Source organism: Vulpes vulpes, chromosome 13, assembly GCF_048418805.1.
Source record: "Vulpes vulpes isolate BD-2025 chromosome 13, VulVul3, whole genome shotgun sequence".
NCBI classification, from domain to species: Eukaryota; Metazoa; Chordata; class Mammalia; order Carnivora; family Canidae; genus Vulpes; species Vulpes vulpes.
In genome coordinates this window covers 49,608,945-49,618,435 of record NC_132792.1, presented here as the reverse complement: position 1 = coordinate 49,618,435, position 9,491 = coordinate 49,608,945, and the positions used below count along the sequence as shown (strand labels likewise).

Genomic DNA, 9,491 nt, shown 5'->3' with positions numbered 1-9,491 from the left:
AGCCTATCATAAGTAACCACCAATAAGAAGTGAGTACGTATCATTTCAAATGTCTTACTATACTTCTTATATATATATTTCTCTGCCATGTATATATATGTTTAGGTATAGGTACAAGTGTTAAGTATAGACGTATATATATCCACTGTATTAGTTTTATAACACTGTTATAACAAATTATCACAAATTTAGTGGTTAATCACAGCACAAATTTATTCTTATAACCTTTTAGCTTAGCTCTCTGGCACAGTCTCACTGGGCTAAAACATGTGTATCTGCAGGTCTGCATCCCTTCATAGAGGCTCTAGGAGAGAACTCATTTTCTTGCCTTCTCCAGCTTTTAGAGACTGCCCACAGTCCTTGGCCATGATTCTCCTCCTCCTTTAAAACCAGCAACATTACTTTTATCTACCCATTTCACAGTAACCTCTGCCTCTAACCTCAGACTGAAAAGATTCTGATTCAATTGAGTCCACCTGGATAATCACTTCTCAAATTCTGTAACTTAATCTCACCTACAGAGTCTATTTTGCCATGTAAGATAACATATCCACAGCTTGTTGATGATTAGGTGGTGGGTATCTCTTAGATACCACTTTCCTGTGTAACACATACAAACATACTATTATTACTTCAAATTAAGTGACAGGGAGTATCATTGCAAGTCTCATAGCTTCTATTTTATTTTACTTCTGTACAGTAGAAGTTAATACCACCTGCTCAGTATATAAGAAACTATTGGGGAAGCAGTCTTGAGGAGAATTGAATGGTTTTGTGTGTGTGTGTGTGTGTGTGTGTGTGTGTGTGTGTACACAGGAGATGGAGGTTATGGGGACATATATATAGGGCTCAATGAAATGGATTCATATGGGAATAAGAATATGTTTGGAAAGACAGCTTGGCATTCTTCTGAAGAGTAGGAGGATGTGGGCCAAAAGACCTCATAGGGGTTGAAAGTGCAAGGAAATATGTATTTGGTGACTTGGGGCTGTGATATGAATAAGATTCGTGTTTTCGACCATACCACTTTCTTTTTTGTTTGTTTTCAAAAATCTTTTCAGTCCCAGAAGTGTTTGAGAGTCAGGCATCTCGTTTGGCCTGTATAAGTACTGCTGAGGCATTTTATGAATGACACTGGAGCATGGATTGTCTCTCCACTAAAATCACATGCCAATTATTTTTTCCCCATAAGCTTTTTTTTTGTTTTTTACTTAGAAAAGATTAGTCAAATATGTTTACTAAAAAAATTTGAGATCCTACAAAACTATGTGTCCATTTTATAGCACCTAAGATGATTCTTTAGATAAAAGAAACATCATTTATTATTATTATTATTATTATTATTAATTTCTTTTTTTTTAATTTTTTTTTTTAAATTTTTATTTATTTATGATAGTCACAGAGAGAGAGAGAGAGAGGCAGAGACATAGGCAGAGGGAGAAGCAGGCTCCATGCACCGGGAGCCTGATGTGGGATTCGATCCCGGGTCTCCAGGATCGCGCCCTGGGCCAAAGGCAAGCACCAAACCACTGCGCCACCCAGGGATCCCTTATTATTAATTTCTAAAACCAAAGACATTTCTTGGATTTCATTCAATGGTCTGTGCTGGTTTGATAAAAGAAATAATATTAAAATACTCTGGACACTTATTATGGCACAAATAAATGTGCCATGTCTTTTCCAATTATCTTGTTTACTGTGATACTGGCTCATTTCCATAAGTTATATCTTATACTGATGTTTTGGAGTTAATATCCTTGAAATAATAGTGATAAAACAATGTAACAAAATATCTCACTAAGAGTATAGGAATCCTCTTTCATAAATGGATAATACTTCATTGCAAGACTAGTTTTTAAAGATTGTGAGTCCTTAAGAGACATGACAAATTTTTATGTCATTGGATTTAAACTATATGTTTAGTGTTTAATTTGATTTTATAAATCATATGTGATGAGCTATGTTGAATACTCTACATTTTCCAATAATATCTATTGTTTAATCTTTAATATTGTTTACTTATTAGGCTATGCTTCAAGTGCTCTGTTATATTTTATAGCAACTTATTTTTGGAAATCAAACATGTGTGTCTAATCTGACAGGGCACCTTACAATACAATGTTTAGAGCCTGATAAGTAGAAGTAATTGATTTCTGAGTTGGAAATCAGTCAAGTCTAAGGCCATCTTTATTAAGATACTTCAAAGGAAGCCCATTATAATGAGAGAGAATAGGCAATTATAGTACATCATGTAATATTACACCTATCACTCTTTCTGATCCAAGTAATATTTATCTACATTGGATGATTTCAGTTACATGACACAGTTGGAGCTGAATTCTTTTGCTAGTCTAACTTGGCAATGCATGTTCCAGAAAGATATATGGTGTAGTGAAAGAAGATGATTTAGTAAGACAAGACATTTTTCCTCTCTGGACTTTTTGCTACATAAAAACCTTGTCAGTTTGACACTTGCTACTTTTGCTTTATGATTTTGTTCTATTTTCTCTTCTTCCCATGCCATCTTTATCAAACTACTAAAACACGTTTTGCTAAATACTCCAGATGGGGTAATACCATACCTAGTTCCTCGATAGAAACTAGGAAAATTGACAAGCCTCTATCCTTTATATGGCCCTACATTTTGAACATTGTATAATTCTCCCTTTGCCCATAACTGTATTATTATTACTGATTATTTATGTTTTTTCTAAACTCCCAATCCCACAATTGAGTTATAGCCAATGTGTGATAGAACAGTAGATACTAAAATTATATCTGCTGAATAATGAATATTTGTTTATAATTTCAGTGTATCAGAAGAGGATACTTTTATTTTAGCACAGAAAATATATGTACTACATACACTGTATGTGCATGGGATGTACATAGAGGGAGAATAAACTCAAATTGAGTCTTTTGTTTTGAGCATGCTATGAATTAAACATACAGTGTAGATAGAATCTCAATAAATAAAGAATGAGAGAATGCACATATGTTGTTTAATAGGCCTAACTGCTTGAAAGATGAAAGGGATGCTGACTATAGAGTAACTCCAACAACTCAGTTTTGATTAGTTATAAAAGTGTTAGAGACTTCAGCTTTGATTAATGGCAGGCACGATGCCTCGCAGAAATTCTCCCATTCAGAACACCTATAACACATCAAAGAAGTATCAATGTTGTAAAATATCGCCCAGCTAAGGTCCAAAAAGATGGACATAAAAGGGGAGCCAAGATAGAAAGCTTAACAGACAAGAGGATGGATACTTTTGACAGCTTTGCAGGAGTAGGAATATAAAAATTCGAGTGTAGGGCTTGAGGGGGTGGGAAAGGAGATGGCTTGCCTAGTAAGACACTCTGCGTTTTAGTTGGGACCATGAAATACTGCAACTAGAAAAAAAATTAGCTGAAAGTAGGTTGTCATTTATCTACTTAGAAGGAAAATAAATAATCAGAACAAATAATTGTACTATAGAATCTTAGATTAGATCCTGAAACTGAAAAAAAAAAATTTAAAAAAATCCTGAAACTGAAAAAAAAAGCATTAGTGGAAAAGCTGAAGAAATTAAACTAAAATCTGTAATTTAGTTAACAGTATTATATAAAAAAACAACAGTATTATGCCAATGTTAAATTCTTAATTTTGTAATTATACCATGTTTATAAAAGATGCCATAATTTTGTTAACTTGGCTATATGGAATTCTTTGTACTAACATTGCAATCACTAAACAAAATATAGTTTGTGTAACTAGGTTAATATTAAGCATAGTAAATCTACAGCAAAAAAGAAATTCTATACAGAGGAATATTTCATAATAATAAATTATTCCATTCTCCGATATAAAGTTTCTCAATTTGAATGCACATGCTAATGTTGTCTGATAATATATGACAAAGGAAAAAGTTGGGAGATGTGCAAGGTAAAGTAGAACAACAAATTATATCTGCTAAATGTAGAAAGAAAGGCATAATGACAAGAAGAATATGGAGTAGTAAAATGAAAATGTAAAACAGAATCAGCAAACAAGTTGTTTCTGTGAAAAATATAACACAATTTATAAAAACTCAAGCGAATATAGCAATAAAACAAAAGAATAAGCACAAATAACCAGTGTCAAAAATGAAAAAGTGGATATAAATACAGAATCTAAAGATATTGAAAAATAGAGGATATTACTAATATCTCCATAGTAATGTACATGACAATGTAGAGAAAATGGAAAAATCCCTAAAGATAAAAATAACTTACCAAGAACTGATACCAAATGAAAGAGAAAAATTGAAGTCTTATTGTTATTAAATGAATTCAAATACATAATAGCTATCTATACTTATTAACTATCTATAATTAACATCTATCATAAACTCGATTCCAAAATATGAAAAGAACATTATAAAAAAGGGAAGTTATGGTCTCAGTCTCAGGTAAATAATCAAAGATCTAAGTAAAAGTAAAATGAATGCAGCATCTTAAAGGGATGAGACCTCCTCAATTCAGTGATAAAATTTTTAAAACAGAAAACTTAGAAAAAAAATTCTAAATCTGGTGAGTAACAACAAATATTCCTAGAGCACAATAACATTTTTAAAAGTAAATATTTCAAACTTTTCTTTTGAAATAGATAATAAGGAAAAATGTCTACTTTTAACATTTCTATTTCACACATCTTAGTCATTATAATACAAATGGGCAGATTTAATTTTTTGAAACATTTAAAATGCATTTTGGAAGCAATATCTCCCACTCCACACGGTCTTGCAAAACCTTAAAATTCCTCAATCATTGTATGATGCATGTTCTCCTGTCCTTTGAACTGATAGGATTTTGCAGTAACCATAACCAATACAATATGGTGCAAGTGATATTTTATGAATCCCAAGACTATGTCAGAAAAAAAGCCATGCACTTTTTCCTTGTTTTTTTGTACGCTCACTCTTGGAACCCAGCCATGATTCTAGGACTAAGTTCAAGTAGTTCGTGGAGAACACTATGTGAGGAGAAATTGGGCTTCTAAAGCCCCCCCACCTGTTTGCAGCTGAAAACCAGCACCAAGTTGCTGGGTATGAGTGAGTCACTTTGAAAGTGAATCCTTCAGTTGCTACATACTAGGAACTTCCCCAGCTTGGGATGCATTGCCAAAAGAAACACCAAAGCCCTGATAAAATTTAGGATATCTGGGCAAAAACAGTATTATTTTGATCTATTAATTTCTGTGTAGATTTTTATGCAGCAGTGAATAACTAATATCACAAAGATTAAAATTCATGAATATTGTAGACATTTTAATAACGCCTATTCAAACTTTATCTGAAATAATAGTTGACTTTAACACAAATTCTATCTATGAAATACTCAAATTGTAAAATCAGGCAGTTTTAGATTACTTATAACAGTTTTTTTTTCTTTGTATTTACCACATTATAGTTAAGTGTGCTTATCTATTTATTTAAAAAATGTAAGTCACAGAAGACACAGATATTCACAGCCACATTTGTGACCCTACTGAGGTCTAGATAAATTGAAGAATATAAAATAAAAGTGGGAGAAATAATGATATATTGCTGACCATAAAGCCCCTAGATATGTGGAAACAGCTTTGTTACCACTAATAGCCTGGGGGAAATCAAATTGAAATCCCATAATAAATCTCTGCAAAGTATGTTTTCATTGCTAACCCTACAACCCAATAATTCCCAACATTTTGACTGTGATAGATCACTCCTATGATTGCCAACTTTGAATCTTAACCTTTAGGGGATATTAAATTACTATTCCAGTGATGTTTTGTAAAGACTTTCTCAATACAGTTATCATGATATTATTTTTGAAATATTTTTTGAATGAATTAAATGAGATTTGTATGAGGGACAATGAGGGGCAGTGAAATAAGCAATTTTGATGGCAAATAAGCCTAAATTTAAATCCCTGATCTTCAGGGCACCTGGGTGACTCAGTTGGGTAAGCCTCTGCCTTCCGCTCAGGTCATGATCCCTAGGATGGAGCCCTGCATCAGGCTGCTTGCTCAGCATGGGGAGCCTACTTCTCCCTCTGCCTCTGCCCCTGCTCGGTCTCCCTCACTTTCTCAAATAAATAAAATCTTAAAAAAAAAAATTCCTGATTTTCAAGGCATGTAATATTTTAATACTATTATTATATTTGGAGCCAGGACAAAGTTTAATCATTTTTCTTACTGCATGGCGAAATATTATCTGTTTATGCCAAATCCCATTTTATTACCCTTATGACACATTTCATTTTCTTTTCTCTCCATTTGTCACTCTCACCCCACCCCACTGCCCATAGGAAATAGTTCTAGGCTGCTGGATATGGACTTTTGAGTTTGTATGTAGCTTTTAAAAACATATAGTTTTAAAAATATATTTATCGTTAATTTATACAGATTTACAGAGTTGGTACTCACCTATATATTTTATTTTGTTTCTGAATGTTTCCACTAATCACTATTTTTAGATCCTGTGTAGCCTAGAATGTATACCTATTTATTGTTTTTTACTCTTTTCCATGGTATACATCTTCCTCATATTTATCCATTTGAAATCTAGATTGTCTCTAATAATTTGCTATATTATGATTAAATTATTGATATAATGAATATCTTCGCATATGTTGCATGGTCCTTAATGAGAATTCCCATATGAAGATTTCTTTGAAATATAAACTCAGGAGTTATTATTATTGGATCACCTGATGTATGCAAATTCAGTTTGATGAAATACTGTCAGACTTGCCTCAAGAGTGGATTTTTTTAAAGATTTTATTTATTTATTCATGAGAGACATAGAAAGAGAGGCAGAGACAGAGGCAGAGGGAGAAGCAGGCTCCCCACAAGGAGCCCGATGTGAAACTCAATCCCAGGACCCCGGGATCATGCCCTGAGCCTAAGGCAGACACTCAACCACTGAGCCACCCAGGTGCCCCAAGAATGGATTTCTAAATGAACTTTCCCACTATTGTAATTAAGGAATCCTGTTTCTCACATTTCTGCCAATATTTGCCATTACATTACTGAAAGATAAAATATAATCCAAAAGCTGCATTTTTACTTCTAATCTCCTAAAGTATACCCTTAAAAGGTAAATATTATGAGTTGATCATTATCACAGGATATAATTTTAACATATTTTAGACGTATTTCTAACCTCCCAACGTGAAAGAATGTATCATTAGGTTACTCAAGTCCACAATTTAAGATTAATCACTTATTTTGTATTTGTTAGAAGTCTTTCATTTGCAAGTGTAAGAATGTAAGACTTAGTAACACTAGCTTTAAGAAAGTGCAAAAATTATTCCAGAGTTAAGATGACACAAAAAGTTTGATCTGATGATTCATTCTTACTCATCAAAGACCTCTTTTGCTTGTGTCTTATTTGACTTTTCTTCTTATTTTTTAAAAATTTACGAGTTTAACGTGAAATCTTAAATACAAATAGAAGGAAGTCCATGTTCTTTCATATTGTACAAAAAAGTAGGAGTAGAACCAAAAGTAAATTAAACATTATCAAATTTGTTTACACCACTATCTAGTTCTACAGATTAACTTTATTATTCAAATATCAGAAGAAAGTAGATAGTAATTCAGGATTGGGAAAGTGATAATAATTTCCAAAACCCTTTCCTACCATGTTTACTCTACACTCTACAGTTGTGCTCACAGAGATAACTTCTTTTGCTTCTCCACTGTGCAGGAATTCAGGTGTACATAAAGTTGAACCTGCTCAGAAGCTGAAGGAGACTAGAAATGATGGATCCATATCCTGCTGCATTGTCATACAATTTTTACAATGGGGCAGCTACCGGCTTGTAAGTTTTAGGGACTACAAATAAGGCTTTCTCTTGAAGTTAAACCCCAAACAACTTTTTAAAAATATTTTATTTATATATTCATGAGAGACAGAGAGAGAGAGGCAGAGACACAAGAGGAGGGAGAAGCAGGCTCCATGCAGGGAGCCCGATGTGGGACTCAATCCCAGGTCTCCAGGATCATACCCTGGGCGGAAGGCAAGTGCCAAACCGCTGAGCCACCCAGGGATCACAGCCAAAACAGATTCTTAATGTCCCTTAGGTTTTTTAATATGCAGGAATATACGGATAATGAGGAGATTCAAAATTTGGTCTCCACCAGTTACCAAAGCAGTCATCAATGACCCAATCTTGCAGGGCTCCATCCTGATGACTTTTGTCATTAAGTGCTTTCATCCTTTAGTTTCATCTCCTTCTGGGTAAGTTCACCACCTGGTAAGGTAAAGGAAGTTGTTCCTAGCAATAGCAGTAACACTTGCGGTAGATGGAGCTCATGTACAATCAGAATCCCTTCTGCAGTCCTTTTCATTCCATTCTTATCAAATTCCTCCCTCAGACACTGCATTCTGGCTACAACGGAGCTGTCCTCCTCATAGACAGACTCTTGTACCAAAAGTATAATTGGTTAGAGCGTATAGGTTGATGGTTCACTCCAGGGTGAGGGGCTTGGTTGGCTGGATTTACTTGTCAAACTGGTTATCCTCCAGGGCCTGCTGGCTGGTGAGTGATTGGGTGGTGCCATGGACATACTGGCCAGCTCCAGCACTGGTGGTGAAAGGAACTGAGGCAGGCAGGGAGACTTTCTATGTGCCAGTAGTGGTTATTTGCATCCATCTCAGCAGATGCTACCTACCACTAACATGAGAGCAGAAGAGAAGACTTATTTGTCTTAATGGAGTGCGATTTTTCTGGTTCTTGATTTTTCCCAAACTCATAAAATGGCTTCCAGAAATTTTCAAGATCTACAGGCTTCTGGCTTTATATCACACAGAAGGAGAAAGTATCTCCCAGAAACATTTGAAGGGTGAGAAATTATGTTTCAGTATGCCAAAATACACTTTATATATTTCATTCATTTGCTGAAATAGGCCTCTTATATCAGTCATCCTAAATTAAGCCAACTAGGCACTAATCCTGAAGTTGGTACTGATGTCTACCGTCTACCTTTCTAAAGTATATGAGCTGTGTAAAAGTGGAAATTACAAAATTGACAGAGTAAAATAACAGCAAAGAAGGGTAAGTGGATGTGGAGAACAGGAAGAGCAAACATTTTCAAAAACAAGAAAAATTATGTACTCCAGCTCACTTAAAACAGTTTAATCCCTTAAAAGCAAATAACAATTTTCATAAAATGTAGACAAATCTTTAAAAAATTACTTCTGCTAATATTTTCACTACAACCATTATTTATTAAAAATAAAATGTATGCTTTATCAAGTTAAATAATTTTGAGATTCATAAAGGTTAGTGTTTTGCCCCCCCCCCTTTTTTTAAAGTCTTTTTTTTTTTAGGACTTTATTTATTCATGAGAGCCACAGAGAGAGAGAATGAGAGAGAGAGAGAGAGAGAGAGGCATAGACATAGAGGGAGAAACAGGCTCCATGCAGGGAACCTGATGTGGGACTTGATCCCGGGACCCCAGGATCATGCCCTGGGCCGAAGGCA

At 34.4% G+C, this 9,491-nt stretch overlaps 1 pseudogene; it reads right to left on the bottom strand.

Moving 5' to 3' along the window:
- Positions 1-7,715: 7,715 nt before the first annotated feature.
- Positions 7,716-8,574, bottom strand: LOC112931487 (cleavage and polyadenylation specificity factor subunit 5 pseudogene; annotated as a pseudogene).
- Between the last annotated feature and the right edge of the window lie 917 nt (positions 8,575-9,491).